The sequence below is a fragment of the Danio aesculapii genome, chromosome 5, assembly GCF_903798145.1.
Source record: "Danio aesculapii chromosome 5, fDanAes4.1, whole genome shotgun sequence".
Lineage (NCBI taxonomy): Eukaryota > Metazoa > Chordata > Actinopteri > Cypriniformes > Danionidae > Danio > Danio aesculapii.
In genome coordinates this window covers 52,592,762-52,611,187 of record NC_079439.1, presented here as the reverse complement: position 1 = coordinate 52,611,187, position 18,426 = coordinate 52,592,762, and the positions used below count along the sequence as shown (strand labels likewise).

Genomic DNA, 18,426 nt, shown 5'->3' with positions numbered 1-18,426 from the left:
GTACCAAAAATGCATTCAAATTTGACATTCTCTGAATATTTGACCCATTTAGATCACTCACATGCAATTTTAAAGCAAACTAAACATTATCAGAACTGGAATACATGTCTATAAAAGCATATTCACCTTCATTAAACTATTTCAGTAGATATAAATGCCCTTAAATCGCGGGTAAACATCGCGATTTTAAACCCTCATTAAACATGCAAACGTAATCAAAAACAAATCTTTTCCTAAGACTTAATATGCACAAACATGTATTCTTTCTATATCAATATTGATTGACACTTATAACAGTCAACTAACCTGTGAAATGGTGGAATAAACACAAGACCAAAATGTGCGTGTGATCAGCTCTCCATGTTACTGTGCTATCGCGAGCAGTCCAGAAAATGCTGAATAACGCACTGTGCTCTCTTAGCGCCCTCTATCGCTCTGGCGGAACCACCATTCCCTTTATACATTTACACATGCATCATTAATAATGCCCTCAATTGTGGCAAACCAATATTTGGGGCGTCACACAAAACCTCTAATGTGTGTCAGATTTAATAACAGCAATAAAAGTGGTACAAATTGATGGAATAAACATGATTTGTGCTGCTTACACTGTCAGGACAAAAACAGATATGGGACAAAAAAATCATATTTGGGACGCAGACTTAAGTCCAATCAAACAACTTTTGGAAAAACCTCAAAATGGTTGTCAAGCAGACAGATTGTGAGAGGATCTGCAGAGAAGAATTGAAAATTGAGAAGTGAAAACCCCAAACGCAGATGTGCAAAGACAAATCTTGTCACATCGTATACAAAAAAGACTTCAAACTGTAATTGGTTGTCAGAAGTGCTTAAACTAAACACTGAGCTAAAGGGAAAGTTCAGTCAAAACAGAAAATTTGTCATTGATCTACTCACCCTTCACTTGTTCCAACTTACTGTTGAAGAAAGCTGGAAAGTCCATGGAAGTCAATGGTTTTTGGATATATCAAAATATCTTCAAAATATCTTTCTAGTGTTTAACAGAGGAGAGGAAATCATGAAGGTTTGGGACCACTTGAGCTCGACCACCGTTGGTAACATTAACCGAAATAAGCATCCCTAATAGATGGATGGAAGGATGGATGGACGGACGGACGGACGGACGGACGGACGGACGGACGGACGGACGGACGGACGGACGGACGGACGGACGGACGGACGGACGGACGGACGGACAGACAGACAGACAGACAGACAGACAGATAGACAGATAGATAGATAGATAGATAGATAGATAGATAGATAGATAGATGAAAATGAATGCAGTGCTAAAATTCCTAACATTGATCATTTTAAGAATAATATTAATGCATTAGTTCATGCATTTGCATTGCTGGCCACATAAGCCCATTTCCATCCGTCAGCCTTTATAAATTTTGATTAATACCGACCGGGTTTGGAGTCCAGGGCCTGAGGTCCCTTCTGTACACCCCCAGAAATAATGAGCCTTCAAGAATAAAGAATAAGCTTGGAAGGGATAAATGTACATATTTGACGTCGCCATCCACTATATTCAAATGAAATGAGGAGGTGAGGTGCCTTTCGCTGATTAAATTTGTTCTAGACTTCACTGCTCTGCTCTCCATTCGTATTAACTGTCAAGAGCTCCTTCCTGCATTCCGAGGTGCCACAGCCCCTTTTTTGCATATGTTTTCTATAATTACAGACACTGCACTGACATGTCAACCAGCACACAGTCCAAAGCCTTCTGGGATTGTTAGATTCTCAGAGGTTCCAGCCAATCACGTTAGACTTGAGAGTGTCCATATAGAGCCCCGGGTAAGCCAATGCTTGTGTCAGAGCAGAGAGTATAATTTACTTAAGACTGTCAGGGGAGAAAAATCTCAAAGCAAATGTGTAGTAATAATTGTAACACATGCTGCATATGTTTGACCCCCGACCCCTGGCATTTGGAGGCAGCTCTGAGCTCAGGAATTCCTCTGACAAAAACTGGCAAGCGAAAGAAAAAAAATAATAATACAGAACAAAATGGAAAGAGGGAGAAAAGTGAAAAAGAGAAATATAAAAGAAGATGCTTTTTTTACTGTTACAATATGAGTAAAACACAGACAGGTTCACGAGCTCTGTGAATTGTAAAGTTTTATATTGTTTCTTTATCAAATGAAAGGAGTGTTACTCAAAATTGACTGAAAGTTAATTCTACACACTTGAAAAGAGTTTTGAACACAGTGTTGAAGGTAATGAGTTAATTAAATACCTCATCACTTTAACTCAAATGGAGTAAGTTCACAGTACTTATATAGATTCGTTTTTAACTCAAATGGTTTGTAGCAATTGGTTTCCTCAAACAGTTTGAGTTGCCTTAACTTATTGGGTTTTACAGTACTCAGCTGGTTTGAGTTTTATTCATTTATTGGGTTTTACTGTGCTCACATTGCTTCATTTAATCAAATGGATTAAGTTCACAGCACTCATTAGGATTAGTTTTTGAACTTAAATGGTTTTTTGCAATCGGTTTCCTCAAATGGTTTAAGTTACCTTAACTTATTGGATTTTACAGTGTGTAAATATAAAAGTCAAACACAATTAGTTTGAAAACGATACTTGGTTGAGCATTTATTTAGCATTTGATGGCATCCAAACATTTTTTTTGAAATGTAATAAAATTATAATTACAACTTCAAGGATTAACTTAATTTCATTGTATCTAATTACATATTTTAGTCAGTTTTTACTCATGTTCAGTGTATCAGTTTCTGTTTGTGTTCTTTTGAACTATTTTTTTTTTATCTTTATTTTCTCTTTAAATACAATATTGTTATCAAGTGAATATGATAGTACCTTGATTTTTTCAATTCATGATTTGGGATATTTTTATTGTTATTATTTAATAAAGTATCAACTGGAATGGTAACATTTAATTAAATGTACCAGCCATCCATCAATTGCCACTTATCTGGTTATTTTATTTTATTTTATTTTCATTCATTAATTTTCTTTAAGCTTAGTCCCTTTATTCATCAGGGGTCACCACAGTGGAATGAATGGCCAAATATTCCAGCATATGTTTTACACAGCAAATGCTCTTCCAGCTACACTCTCACATTCACACACATACATTATGGACAATTTAGTTAATCCAATTCAGGTTTACCGGGGGAAAACCGGAGCACCGGATTTTATTTTATTTTATTTTATTTTTCTTTATTTTATTTTATTTTATTTTATTTTATTTTATTTTATTCAGCTATCCTGGTATACTTCACATTTGATTTGGTATTGTTTTTTTTTTTTTACGTGATTCATTAATATATACTATAAATTTTGTTTCTTTACGACAAACAGCCATGGTTTCTAGAAGGACATATTTCATTTTTTTAACATGTTTGTAGTTTTTTGAGTCGTTAACAAGTGTTTGTCCAACCAGTTGTCACATTTTCAAAACTCTAAACACAATTAGCACATCATTGGTCTTTTGTGGCCACACCATTTACACATTCCATGTAGTTTTCACCCAATATGCAGTCAGTGAACACATTTCCACAATGCTTACATTTTCTTAACAGACAAGCAATACCTCCCAACAAAATTATGGATTGTTTTTGTAGTATTTACAAATATCAACACACGACATTCCACAATAGCAAAAATAATATTCCAAATGTCAGATACAGTATAAAAACCTCGCTTCTGCAACAATATCAGTTCAAAAACAATATAAATATAAAAAATATATCACAGCTGATAATGAACAAACAATTGAATAATTGACACAGCTGATTTATGTTGGGTAAACTGGGTCAACCACAGCTAATTCCAGTCTGGCTTAGACTCAGTGGCATTACATTTATACTTATACAGTAAAAGGAGGACTTTGAGGAGTGATGTTGATGAAAACATGTGGCCTAACCCCGAAGATCGCAGAGATTAGAAACAGTAATTTTATGGAGTTTTTTTAAGACCCTTGTGTTTTTCATGGATATTTTATTTACTGAAAGCAAAACTGTAAAACTTCTCTTCTATCATATTGTGTTTCTACTGTACCTCCTGTAGTAAACAGTAAAGGAAAAAAAAAACGTATTTGCTTTTTACTGGAATACTTTTGAATGTGAACATTACTGTACTGTACATGTGGACATACAGTTCACAACCAAAAAATTTTTTACAAAATGAATGGTGGATTGCAAGTTTTGCATGCAAATACCTGTAACATAAATGTCTCTGCAGTTTTTGTAATGTCAACAATAGCCAGAATTTTTAAACCTGGTGTACTTTGATTGACTGCATGTACTTTGTGAAGTGAAAACAAATGTTTTTCTTTGACAGAATAATTTTATTTTGAGTCAGATTTCCAGCATTTTGGTAAAGTTAGTGTGTTCAGAGAAAGATGTGCTCTATTTTGAATGTGCAAACGTTTAAAATGTATTTTTAAGAAGAAAATGATCCATTTGGCCAACTGTGTTTTGTAGGTGTGCTTCTGTGTTAAGAGTTTAGAAAAAGTATTTGAAGTAAAGTGATAAAAAAACTGTAATGTTATTTTATTACCCTTTTTTTATTATTTTTATTTGCTTACATTTATTTTATGTGATATTACCCAAGACGTGTCCCAATGGTGACTTTCATGGTAACAAAGACAAACACACATGACAACACAGTGTCTGAAAACAGTAAAACAGTGTCTGAAACAGCTTGTATGCTACTATGCTTACAGAAAACTTACAGTGAGCAAATGTAAAATATTTACAGGAAAATCAATCAGTGTTCCTTGAGATAAAAGGCAATTAAACCACTCAGCAGCCATAACGTAAAGCTAAAATGTTCTTGTAAACAGCCTCTTTATCAAAAATGTGCTTTAAAACCAAGTCATAAATACATGATTTTGCATGCATAATGTGCCTTGGTGAAATTTAAATATTTCAATTTCTCTTTGCTGGATCCCCTACAGTAAAGTAGCTCTCTAAAACATGCAAAACAATCACTGTGGACTCACAAACACCAGCAAAACCCATGCGAGCAATAAAGTCTAAACGTAGCAGTGATTACAAACCACCTCTAATGTGAGATAAGTTCTTCTGGAGAATCGTGTGCGTGTGTGTGGTAATAATTCACATATCTATATAAGTAATGCAAAACATAACTCATCTGACCACACTCATTATGGACTACTGCTAATTGCTCTTCAATTCTGAATAGGTTTGTGATGTAAAACAGGGTTTAAAAACACATTTTAGAATAAGAGTTTGCATAAAGTGTTGGAGGGCGACACGGTGGCTCAGTGGTTAGTACTGTCGCCTCACTGCAAGAAGATCACTGGTTCGAGTCCCGGCTGGGCCAGTTGGCATTTCTGTGTGGAGTTGGCATGTTCTTCCTATGTTTGCGTGGGTTTCCTCAGGGTGCTCATGCCGGATCCGGCACCTCTGAAATCTGATCCGTCACCTCATTTTACCGATCCCTCTCCTCAACCGCCCTCCTCTCCCGTCCGCTGTTCACTTTCACTTTTTTCTACGACTCCCCAACCCTCTTCACTTTCGTCCGCAACAACCTCCCGCTCTTTACTTTCGTCCTTCGTCCGCGACACCCCTCCGCCATTCAATGCCCCCCAATACCAGCTATCGGATCTGTTCCGGGACCTCGCGATTTACAAATTAAGCACTGAGTATACACATTGTGCTCAGCATATATAAGTACACCCCTTACAAATCTATCTATTAAATTAATATTCTTAATAGGAAGCTTTACAATATTATATTTGTGCATATACATTATGTTAGTCAGAACTGTAGCCAAATCTGGAACTTATCTAACAAAATAACTTATGATAACGGTCCAAAAACTAGTACACCCAAATTATATGTTATAGAAAAATATTAATACAAATTAAAGAAAAGGAAAAATCAAGAGAAGCAAAAATACGAATTTTTTTTTTTTTGTAGGTTGTATTCTTTTTTTGTAAAAATATTTAGCTTGAATTTAATTGTATTATTTTTCATTTAAACTATATTTGGTGCTAAACTATTATTTAATAATATATCTGTTTAATAAATCTGTTTTGTTAAATGCACCAAAATACATTGCCCATATTTACTGAGAAACAGATAAAAATATTTATTTAAAACACAAATATATTTATATTTTCATTCATTCCTTTTCTTTTCAGCTTAGTCCCTTTCTTCATCTGCGGTTGCCACAGCAGAATGAACCGCCAACTATTCCAACATATGTTTTACACAGCGGATGTCCTTCCAGCTGCAACCCAACACTGGGAAACACTCATACACTATTGCATCACACATACACTACGGCCAGTTTAGCTTATTCAATTCACCTATACTGCATGTCTTTAGACTGTGCGGGAAACTGGAGCACCCACACGAACGGGGAGAACATGCAAACTCCACACAGAAATGCCAACTGACCCAGTCGGGGTTCAAACCAGCGACCTTTTTGCTGTGACGCGATCATGCTACCCACTTATATGTGTTTACATTTACTCCTTTTGCAAACAATTTATCCGAAGTGACATCGGAGAGTAGTCAAGCCTACTCACAATGTTTTACAGAAACAAAGTGTATTGGTAAGAAGTGTCTGGTGCATTTGAAAAAAAGAGAGAGTGTCCCTAAAGTCAAGCCCACTCATCTGTGTGGAGCACACTCAAACTTGTGTAATGTTTTCCAAGAATTATGGGGTGCTTCTAAAAAAACTGTCGGGTGCATAAGAGAGGGGAAAAAGTGTATGCTACATGTGGTTTGTCAAACCCACTCACCATTAACCACTGTCTGAACTATAAAGTATTTCAATGTTTAAATTCTACATTAAAACAAAACCTAGAATTCACTGCAGTTGCTTCATTACATTTTTTTTGTTTCTTTTTGTTTAATTTACTGTAACTTCACATAGATTTTTCTTCCTTAAAAGAATATTTGTAAGTATACAGTATTTTCTTCTGAATAGCTGGCAGGCAACACTTTTTCACTCAGATGTCTTGCTGAGCAAAACTGTGTGTGTGTTTAAGCAGTGGCAGATGTTCAAGTTGAGTGTGGCAGCAGATGTGTGTGTTGTTCTGACACTGGACTGATGACTGGGTTGAAGCTGCCAGTCTGGGTGTTTGCCCCGCTCGTCCACCCCACAGCGCGGCTCCCCATCGGCCTCTCCAGCCCCCTGCCATCCAGGTCCCCATAAAAATAGCCCATTCCATTACTCTGCGCTTTCCCCAGAGGCCGCAAGGTCTTCGGCATCATTACCACATCTCAGAATCCGAGTCCTCTCGAACACGTGCCCGATCTTCAGCCTGCTAATTATAGTCAAATATTTTTTTGTTTGGTAATCACAAGTCTTTTGTTTAAATCCTGAATGAAAAGACGAGAGGAAAGCATGCACCGCTAGATAAAAAAAAAAAAAAAACTACATAAATAAAAATTGGAAGTGAAGAAAATTTTCAATTATGAAAGCAAGCTAATTTGGTATGACCAGCGAGTGTCATACACGCTGACAGTGCTCCATTATGCAGTCATTTGGGTTCTTTTAATTAGTTATGTTAATGTCCTGCATGGAATGTAACACGTGGATTGGACAAGATTCCAGCAATTAATTTCTACAGTCAACCGAGAGACAAGCAAATTTATTTCCCCCCCTCTCGGGAACGGGAGGCAGAGGGTGCGAGGGTGGGGAGCGCGCGTACGGGAGCGCAGAACAAGCACAACACCGTGGCCTAATAAAGCCCAAACAATGGGCGCCAATGCCTCCTCATTCATTCCATTGACAGTGTTTTGCAGCTTAAACCTGTTTTATTAATTATGTTTGACATTTCCATAATTAGTTTCATTTACACAAAATCAATCCCTGCCGCCACCCGGTCTCATTTATCATATGAAAAAATTTGCCTAGCCAAGTGCTGACTTTTTCTACTTAATTATACATTAAAAGTGTCAAGTGCGCTTGCTGCCTGGCATTATCTGCCTGCAGAAAGGGTTGTGGCTGGACGGCTGTTGAAATTAATCATAGCTAGCTGCAAGTAGAGCCGGACGCTCGCGGGGAAGAGAGAGAGAAAGAAAAAAAAAGTTGGCGGGAGGGAGAGTGGTGGGCCTCGTTTCGGGAGCTTCTGACCTGCTGAAAACCAGAAAAGAAACCATGACCTCCAGTTCTAAACAGCCACTGCTTGTTTACTGCCCAAGAGTTGAGTGAGGAAACAAATGACATGTTTTCCTTGCATGTTTCTTGAGGCTGGTGACTTCAGTTTGACAGTCAGTCAAATTAACAAAATTAATATTAATTGCTTAGGCGAGAACCTGTTTTCCTCATAAACCATACACTCTGGCGCTTCCATAAACAACGTTCAACATTTTTAGAATCTTTCCATTGAAGATAAATAAATCAATAATTGTAGATATGATCTCTTCATAAATTTAAAAAGGCTGTGGTTAAATATTCCTGCTTCACTTTTTTCAGGATTCAGATTCACTATAGAGGGGAAATCAGCACGTTTTTTGTTTTTTGTTCCAACAGGAGTGGAAAATTCTGAGAGAGATTTACTGACAATGCACAAAACAAATAGCACATCTGCAACTGCTCATATTCATAATGTCCAATATAAGCAGTGCAATTTAGGTCTTAAACAAGCAGAGCCAATTATGATAAGTGTGTGTAATTCACTAATAACACAAGCACAGCTAAGGTTAAGACATGCTGTTTTGGGAGTTAAATAAAAGTGCAAATAGCATAATAAGATGACTACATTACTTGCACAATTTATTAAAACGCTCTCATCACATAAACCTTGCATCTGACAGGGAAACTCTTACAAATGCATGTGTCATACATTAAAGTGTATCAAATTAGTAAGTGATATACATATATATATATGTGTGTGTGTGTGTGTGTGTGTGTGTGTGTGTGTGTGTGTCACCATGGATTAATAATACCTTCATCTTTTGTTGCACAGGTATTTATTTATTTATTTATTTATTTATTTATTTATTTATTTTATAAATATCCAACAATAAATTGTGTGGGTCAACAGTATAGATTTTTTTTCATTGCTAAAAACTTAATAGGACAACATTAAAGTCAAAATTCTCACTTTTTGATTTTCCTAAACCTTCAGATTTACAGATTTTCAAATAGTTGCATCTCTTCCAAAAATTTATATTTTATTTAAAATTTTTATTTATAAAAATACATCAATGGAAAAGGCAACGCTGTGGTGCAGTGGGTAGCACAGCAAGAGGGTCGCTGGTTCGAGCCTTGGCATTTATATGTGGAGTTTGCATATTCTCCCTGTGTTTGCGTGAGTTTCCTCCAGGTGCTCCGGTTTCCCCTACAAGTCCAAAGACGTGGTACAGGTGAATTGGGTAAGCAAAAATTGTCTGTAGTGTATGTGTGTGAATGAGTGTGCATGGATGAAATGATTTTAAAGTCCTCATGAATTCATCACAAAACACTAAAAATGTCATGCAAAAGACACAGAGAAGTATCACAAAATACATTGGTGAAAAATTTTTGAAAATCTCATGTAAGACAAACTCAACTGCACTTTCAATACATGTGAAAGAAAAAAAAAACATTAAAATTCAATCACATTCACCACATTCATGATATACATTTATACTTATTTTACTTTTAATATTCTGTTTATTGTCTAACTTCTACTAATTAGGCCCCCGCTAATGTAAAAATCCTGAAGTGCCCCTGATTGGATGCAAAGAGTAGAACTACGGAACAGTGTTCACAACGAGGAGTCCTTCACTACTGTTTGACAAAATCACTGTCAGAGCTTGATTTCCCTAAACCCTCAGAAACGTACACCCTTTAGGGCAAGTGCTGAATTATATCCGAGCAAGACCACTGTGTGTCTGAATGTGCTCGCTTTTAGGGCGCTTAACCCACTCTTTCTCTTCAAAAGAATGATAAAAACTTCCTGACGTAACGTAATTAGAGATGATGTGCTGCTCATTTTGACGTTCACTCTCGGGGGAGAACTCGCAAAGTCTCAACAGACCGCCGTCAAGTGTCTGTTTGAAATGAGTGTGTGTCCCTACACCGCCATAATAAATTATAGGTTTGAAGCACTTAGAGGCTGGATTTGCGAAAGGCTGAATGTGGGGATTGACGCCCGTTGACATTTCGCAGAGAACTGAAATGGGGTGTGCTGTTGAGCTTTGAATGGACCTTTCCAGAACAATCATCCTACAGCTCCCCAAGATCCTAAAAGTCATGATATGTTTGCAGCGATACTCCTTTAATAAACCTGACTGAAAACAGAGACGAAAGTTCAGTGATGGAAGGACTTCTGCTGCTTCACTATTGGATTGAATAGAACGATAGGGCTGGGAGGAATACATTAAACGGCAGCTTTGCAGGACCACTGATCCACAGTGAATAATAACATCAAGACGTTCTGCCACATTCTGCCTGTCTCTTCTTCAAGGGCAACACAAAAAGTGGGCTACCTAACAAAAGGGCTTGATGAAGTCACTAATACGCTGGCGTGTCCCAACCTGAAGCGGTGGGTGGTCGCGACCGCTGGCACGCCTCAGCGCACTGCATCACTAATGCCCGCGGCTAAGCTAGCAGGGTCATTAGCCTAAGCTATGCTATTTAACACAGCGAGCTAAGAGGACCTTGGTAATTGCACTCAGCTAGATCAATACTTGTTAAAGGAGAGAGAAAGTTAAGAGGGGTAAAGAAGCCCCCACCTTCACTGTCAGACACTTGGAACGTTGGAATTAATTCCCTCTCGAATCCGGAGAGTGAGCGAGCATCAAACATCATTATTCCCAGAAAGTTCCAAATCAGCGTGTTAACACTCCGCTGAATGTACTTTGTATCAGGTTTTAAATTAAGCCCTAGCAACTTTCTGCGGCAAAAATATTATAATTTATAGAAGGATCCCCACCACTAGCAGGGGAAGAAAAAAATTGCATTCCTTGAAATGCAAAACGTTTTCTGAATCAAGGATTACTCCTCTTTTCATTGTGAAAAAAAAAAGAGCTGGGATAAAATATGAAGATGAATTCATGCGCCGCGAAAAAAATCTAGTGGAAGTATTAGTCCTACACAGACAGGGAAAAAAAGAGAAGAAAAAGGGGGAAAATCGTTTATTTAGATGGCATACATTACCATTACTCTTGCATTGTGTCCCCACTCTTCATAATGACTAGGATAAATGTCTTGCCTGGAATGCACACTCTTGACAATAGAGGCGGATATTACTTGGTTAAAAGCTCAAGTCCTATGGGTAAAAGAGCTTGAAAGAATAAGAAGTATCCGTCATTGCTAATGAGCTATAAGGATAGCACATTGCCTTTATAAATCACCATATTCACCCTGTTTATTTAATTCATTGGTGCCTCATTATACCTGAGCTATGCACCTCTAGGTCTGAGCTGATTAGGAGTGCCATAGCTCAAATGGCTTTTAATTCATTGAAATGTGCTTTGACCTTGCGCCGTAACCCTGCGTGAGACATAGCGTGGTCGGTGCCATTAATAACGTTGCCACTTTTTTCTAAATGCGACAGAACACCCCCCGACATCCACCTCCACCCCTTCTTAAAATATGTATTATTAGTTAGCTATGACGGAACATTTATCAAACCAAATTACCCTTTGGTGTAAAACGGCTTAATTCCGCATCCCTTTAGCCCACTCTGCCATTACCTGCTCTTTAGGAAGGCTGGGTATTAAAGAGGCTCGTAGTATGAAGGCGTAATGAGAAGGGATGCATGGTGTGTCTGTAGTTCATAATCTCTCCAGTGGCATTTAGGTGCACATCCATGAATCTTCTCAAGGGAATTCATAAATCCCTCAAAGAGGATTTATAGGTGTCGAGCTTATTTGTTTTACTTAGATAAGGAAATTGAATGCAAAGTGTAAAGGGACTGAATCACAGCGAGACAAACTGAAGCTGAAGAGTAACTACCAGTAAATTACAAGCTGCTGTTTGAAGTGTATTCATGTTAACAGTGTGAACCAGGAGGTATTACTCTGGTACCTTTTGACGCCATCTTTATGCCACATAATCCACCAAGTTCCTCTGTACCCCTGATATTATGATGCATTCTGGTTTGACAATTGATCTGGGTTGTGTTTCTCAAAACCATTATTAGCCAACTATGATTGCAAGTTCTGTCATTACAAACAGTTCATCGATTCATTTTTTCCTGAATCGATCATTCCAATGAACATTAGCAAACAGTATTACTACACCTCTAGTCCTGTAGTTAGAGGCATAGTTCCTAGCTGTGTTCTATTTCGAGTTATTCACCCTATGCCCTATTCCTTTATAAAGCCTCATTCACACAATGAGCGACTCGCAGCGGCAAAGCGACAAGCGACCTTTCATTTCAACAGAGTGAGCAACTTCCGGCATCCTTCATCTACGCGAGCGACAGCGACCGTTGGCGTCCAGGTGGGCATGTCGAGTGAGAATCCTTAAATGTTATGCAAATGAAGGCTCACATTCTTGAGCGACAGCCAATAGGATCACCAGTAGAGCTCACGTATTCTCAGTGCTGTAGACCTAGGTCCATAGGCAGAGGGTGAACAAACTCCAGGGTAAGGCTAATATTTGCGCTGCCCTTTAATGTATTTAAAAAGATTTGCGACTCCGACCAAAAAGAGGTTTTAACAAAAGCACTGCTTATCAACAAACGTCTATTATATTCAACACGCACATTAAATTATTTTATTAAACTAACCCACTCATCTACACAAGTTTCAAAAGTTTGGGGTCAGTTTATCTATTTTTTATTATTATTACTTTTAAAAATCTAATTAAAATTCTGTTCATCAAGACGGCATTTATTAAATATTAAAAAAATTGTTAAATACTTAATTAAATATTTATTTATTACTTACTGTATGCAGTTTCAAATTAAATTAATACTCTTTGTTGCTTTTATTAATAATAATAATAATAATAATAATAATAATAATAATAATAATAATAATAATAATAATAAATATTAGAGAGGACGCAGCCCTCACTATTCTATGGCCCTAAGTCATCTCTGGATGCGCCGGCCCTAAGATATGAAATCATTCTCTGTTTCATGAGGCCAGTTGAAAACCGAACTTGTAATTCAGCAATAAATATTTGACCTTTAAGATGTAAAACGATTGCCTAAACAAGATTCCTACACTATAGGCTAGACTACGTTACAATGAAACTACCAATTTAATGCTGAAAACAAGTTAAACCAGTGTATATATTCTTATAATATATTATAATATATTATTATTATTATTAAAACTCATTTGTCGTTCTATTACTTATGTCCTTGACCAGCAAATCAGAATAGTCCGCTGGCCAGCACTTTTGATTTGGCTTTCAGAGCTGCTGCAAACTCCAGTAATAACCAGCACTCATCAATGCAACGTGCGGGGTTGGACAGTTCCATTTTTGTGAGGAGGGGGACTTTAAATTGCGCTGTTTGTGTTGCTCTGCAATAACACTTCCGAAATGCTAGCTGGCAGTAGATTTTTATGTTCCTCTGTTCCGCGTCTCGTCGTTGCGACATGTAGTTAAATTTTTTGAGATGTGCATGTCAGCCACGGTGAGAGCTATGCGAACACGCGAAGGCTGCGCCGGAGCATACGCATGTGCTTGACACTGAAGTATAAGTTCAATTCAATTCACCTTTATTTGTATAGCGCTTTTACAATGTAGATTGTGTCAAAGCAGCTTCACATAAAAGGTCATAATAAATTGGAACAGTGTAGTTCAGTTTTTAGTGTTTAAGTTCAGTTCAGCCTTAACACTTCACCATCCACTTTGGATGATTTTGAAGCTTAAAGTTGTCTTCAATATGAGATTGGGCTATTATTGTAAATTCTTTTATGTTTTGTTTACAGTAGTAAAATAGAATTTTCTCAATTTTGTTCAGAAAAGGAAGGAAATATCCTGTTAAATAAAAAAACAAGGAAAATAAAGTAGTTAAATTTTTATCAAAACTCACAAAATCCACAATTTATCAAAATCCACACACACACAAATGCAATATACTGTGTGTAACAAAATTATAGATGTATAAAAAATTATATATAAAATTTTAATTATTATAAAAATGAGTTTATCTAACAGATTTTATGTAAAAAAGTTGTTACTCTGCCCAATTTAGGAATGTCATTATGACATTATTAGGTTTTATGCTTAAACTAAACTAATGGATTGCTGAAAGAGTTTGGGAAATTCTTGTCACTACATAGTTTATTTCCCAATTCAATGGATTTTACTTTTGTAGTTCAAACGTGAGTTATGTCGTTTGAGAAATGCTTCTCTGGTTGATCTAGCATTCAAGAGAGACACATTCCTGCTTACACTTTATGTTTAATCTGCATCTTTCGTCCACTTCCAACTAGGGCTGGGCGATATGGCAAAAAAGCAATCTAAATAACTATTTTCCATATTTAACGATAATGATATACATTCCGATGCAAGTTGTTAGTGCTTCCAGATTTAAAAGAGTACCCCAACTGTAATGTGAAGTGGACGCTGGACAAAGGTAGTGCGGATCCAAAGGCAGGTTTATTGAACAGAGAATGGTCAGGCAAGCAACAGACAACACAGGAGCAAACAGATGTATACGGGCAATCCAGAGTCATGGTCGATATAGGCAGATGGTCAAAAAGGCAGGCGGCTGACTGGAATAAACAAACAAAGCAAGGTTCAAACACAGAAGGCAAGGAAAATCTATGGAGTCTAATCAATGGAGACTTGGAGCCGGTGTGTGTGTGTGTGTGTGTGTGTGTGTGTGTGTGTGTGTGTGTGTGTGTGTGTGTGTGTGTGTGTGTTGCATGACTGGATCTTATAGTCCATATACCGGCAGATTTGTAGTTCTATGTGATCTGCAATCTATAAGGATTAGATCGCTGGTGATTGTGACACCAACAATGGCTGAAGCCACAAAAATTAGAGGGTCCATTAAATGGCATAATATTTTTGGCTGATAAATTTTTGGTGAAAATTCAGTACATCTCTAATATCAAAACACTTTTAGATTACCATTGTTGCACATTTCTGCTGTGTGATTAGTTCTTAAATCAAAGTCCAGAGCTTATCATTGTTTTTGACATAAATTTTATTGCAATTCGATATAATATTGTTTATCGGCCCAGCCCTGCTTCCAAGCACTTTCCTAATTTATTTGAGGGGAGTGTAATTTTCTGGACAGATTCAATTTTGTCCAGCATGCTTCAGCACATCAAATACTAATTAATAATAAGGCCATCAGGTGGAAAGGTGGTCTTCTGTGGCAGTTTGAATCCATTCAAATACAAATGACTATGCTACAAAAGCAATATTGTGAAATGTGTTTTATACTACATCTGGAATATTGTGTAAAAAAAGACCTTAGATCCCTTTACAAGACAACAGGAGTAATAAATTGAGATCAGTTCTTCTTCCAGAGAAAGATATCAGTAATATTTTTTTTTTCTCATCTAATGTGTCTGAATTTTGTTTTCCGTTTTTATTTTTGTTTAGTGTCTTCTCTCAGGCTTGCAAGAGCTACAATTACATGCCATGAATTTCAATATTAGCTCAACATTTCACAGTAAATAGAATAAATACATTTACATTTTACATTTACATTTAGTCATTTAGCAGACGCTTTTATCCAAAGCGACTTACAAATGAGGACAAGGAAGCAATTTACACAACTATAAGAGCAGCAGTGAACAAGTGCTATAGACAAGTTTCAGGTGTGTAAAGTCTAAGAAGCAAAGCATTAATAAAAAAAAAATTATAAAATAAATAAATAAATAAATAAATAATTTGAGATATGCTTTTAAATTACATAGATGTGGGTCAACAAATAAATTATTTGTTTCTAAAGAATTAATCTGAGGCATTTGAAATAATTTGAGGTTGTGCAATTAGTAACTATGCAAAATGTAAATAAATAAATAAAAATTTGAATGCAGTGTTATCTGTTTATCACTTTCTGTCAAAACAAACTCCGGAACAATCTTTACAGATGCATTTTCTCTACTGCGTTTATCCTCCAACCAAGTCCACTGACAACATTGACAAGTTTCAGCTTTTCTAGAGTCTGCAAAGTCTCAAGGTTAAGAGGCTGAGAGTAAAGGCAGCTCTGCCAAGCCCCTGGGCCACTTCTGTCACAGTACCCCATAAGGCTGGACTCGCAGGAACAGAAGACAATGTCATCGTCTAGAGGGTTGGCCTCGAAAAGATGCATGGCTCTGACCAATTGAGTGAGTGATTAGATCAATTAAGTCATTTAGAGAGTGCCTCGATGAAGTATGGAGGTGTGTTTCTGACTGAGGGAGAGAGACTGAACAAAGTGATTTTGGATCCTGTGGGACAAGGCCAATCAAAATCACCTCATTAGGCTACTGGACCCCGGCCCAAGTGCACCATCCCAAAGACAAGAGGTGAGTTCGACTTCATGCTGAGCTGCACAGACTGATCAGCGTCTGACCTGAAGCAGTGCATGCCGGTTAGAAATCGTGCCCAATTTGAGAAGACTCTAATGCCACGTCACTAAAGGGGTTATGGTGACTCCATGGTGACTGTATTAACTGATGACAACAAAGCTGTTTTATGACTGGCTGGATTCATAAAGTAGAACCAGAATCATGTTTACTGCCATGTACTGTGAGTAAGAGGAATTTATCTTGGTAAACGTGTGCTTGATAAAGACAACAGAAAATAATAATAATAATAATAATAATAATAATAATAATAATAATAATAATAATAATATGACATAAATAATTTTCAAGTAAGGCAAGTAAAAGCGATGGAATATTAAAGAGCAAGAAAAAATATAGATAGAATAAAAAATTATAATTAAAAAAATTATTTAATATACAAAATAAATAAAATCAAAATCACAAACTAAATTTGTGCAGAATATGTAAAGTGGGGCAGTGCAAATGTTTAATTCTAAAATGAAGATGATTACTAGGAATGTCCAGATCCCATCACAATAACGGAATCCGGGCCCGATCACACAGTTTCAGACTCGACCGGAATCGGACATTACCTGCCGATCAGGACTCCAATATATATATCAGAACACACACACACACATATATATATATATATATATATATATATATATATATATATATATATATATATATATATATATATATATATATGTATATATATATATATATATATGTAGCCCGTGAATTAAATGTGTAATGACACCGGACACAGGATTGAAAATTTTGGGGACTTTTATTCCAGACTCCACTTGGAACAGCGCAGGGTTAAGTATGCAAATTTTGGACAATTTTAATAGCAAAGTTAATGATTGTGTACAGCCACTGAAAACAATAAATTTGACTTTTTATATCCAAATGTGTTGTACTCTTTCCTTTCTTGTAATTACAATGACTGACAATAACTTTTCAAAACTGAAATAGTACATAAACAACGGTAGCAGCAGTCACACTGAGAAAACAAACAACCAAGTGTAAGTCATCCACCATCAAAGTCAGATTGAATAGAATCTCTCACTTTACCATTACAAAATACATTGAATGAGACAAATATTCTCCTACAATTAAACAACATTTAAAAGTCCGTTTTAAATCAGTGAATAAGTGTTCATTAGAATTCAAATATAATGAATTAAATGACTCAAACTTACAGCTCGTCAGCTCTCAATGATATACACACACAGCATTAACAGCTGCAAATGACTTTTTCCTCTGCAAATCATGAAGAACAAAATACAATAAAATGTTTGTAAACACATGACATTTTGAACATAACATCTTCAAAGAAATATGAAAATACATTCTCATAAACACTTATATTCAATGAAGTTGAACAACACTCACTATGTTTTCTTTCCGTCACACTCTGGACCCTTAAAACTCTCTTCTCCCCTCTAAACAAAATAATCCCATTTCAATTACATGGTTTAAATAAGGATAAACACCAATATCACACTTAATATTACAAAATTAAAGATTATAAGTCAACACTTACGCTTTAGCTTAGCTTTCCTTCACGATGTTGGAAATCACGATCAAAACAACAAAATCCACAGCCATCCGAACATTAATCACCATGAAAAAGACTTTTTAAGTCACTGCATGCATGTATTGCACAATATTTAACGAGTTAACGGACTTTATTGGCCTTTCTCAGTCTCCCAACAGACGTTCATACCGCATGGAGAAAACTCGCGCTGCATCTCTAGAGCTCTCGCGTGATGTCGCTCAGTTCACATATGGGCCTTAAAGGGCCAGCATGCTATATTACTCACAACATGAGAAACGTGTGATTTTGCTCACGTTATGCTGTGTGTCAACCCCAGGGTGTCAATAACCTTTTGTATTTTAACCTGGTTACACTCTCCCCTGCTGAAAGTCAACGTCCTCGGTGACCAGCATGAGCACTACTCATCAAGACTTCCTTGAAGCTGTCCTGTCGTATAGAGGACCATTC

At 36.7% G+C, this 18,426-nt stretch overlaps 1 long non-coding RNA gene across 1 annotated transcript; it reads right to left on the bottom strand.

Annotated features, from left to right (window-relative positions):
• Positions 1 to 14,513: 14,513 nt before the first annotated feature.
• LOC130228610 (uncharacterized) lies at positions 14,514 to 18,214 on the bottom strand. The gene is made up of 4 exons (XR_008837790.1): positions 17,965 to 18,214; positions 17,814 to 17,863; positions 17,621 to 17,681; positions 14,514 to 14,639 (listed from the first exon to the last, which is right to left on the bottom strand). It is a non-coding gene; the product is annotated as an uncharacterized LOC130228610 (long non-coding RNA).
• Between the last annotated feature and the right edge of the window lie 212 nt (positions 18,215 to 18,426).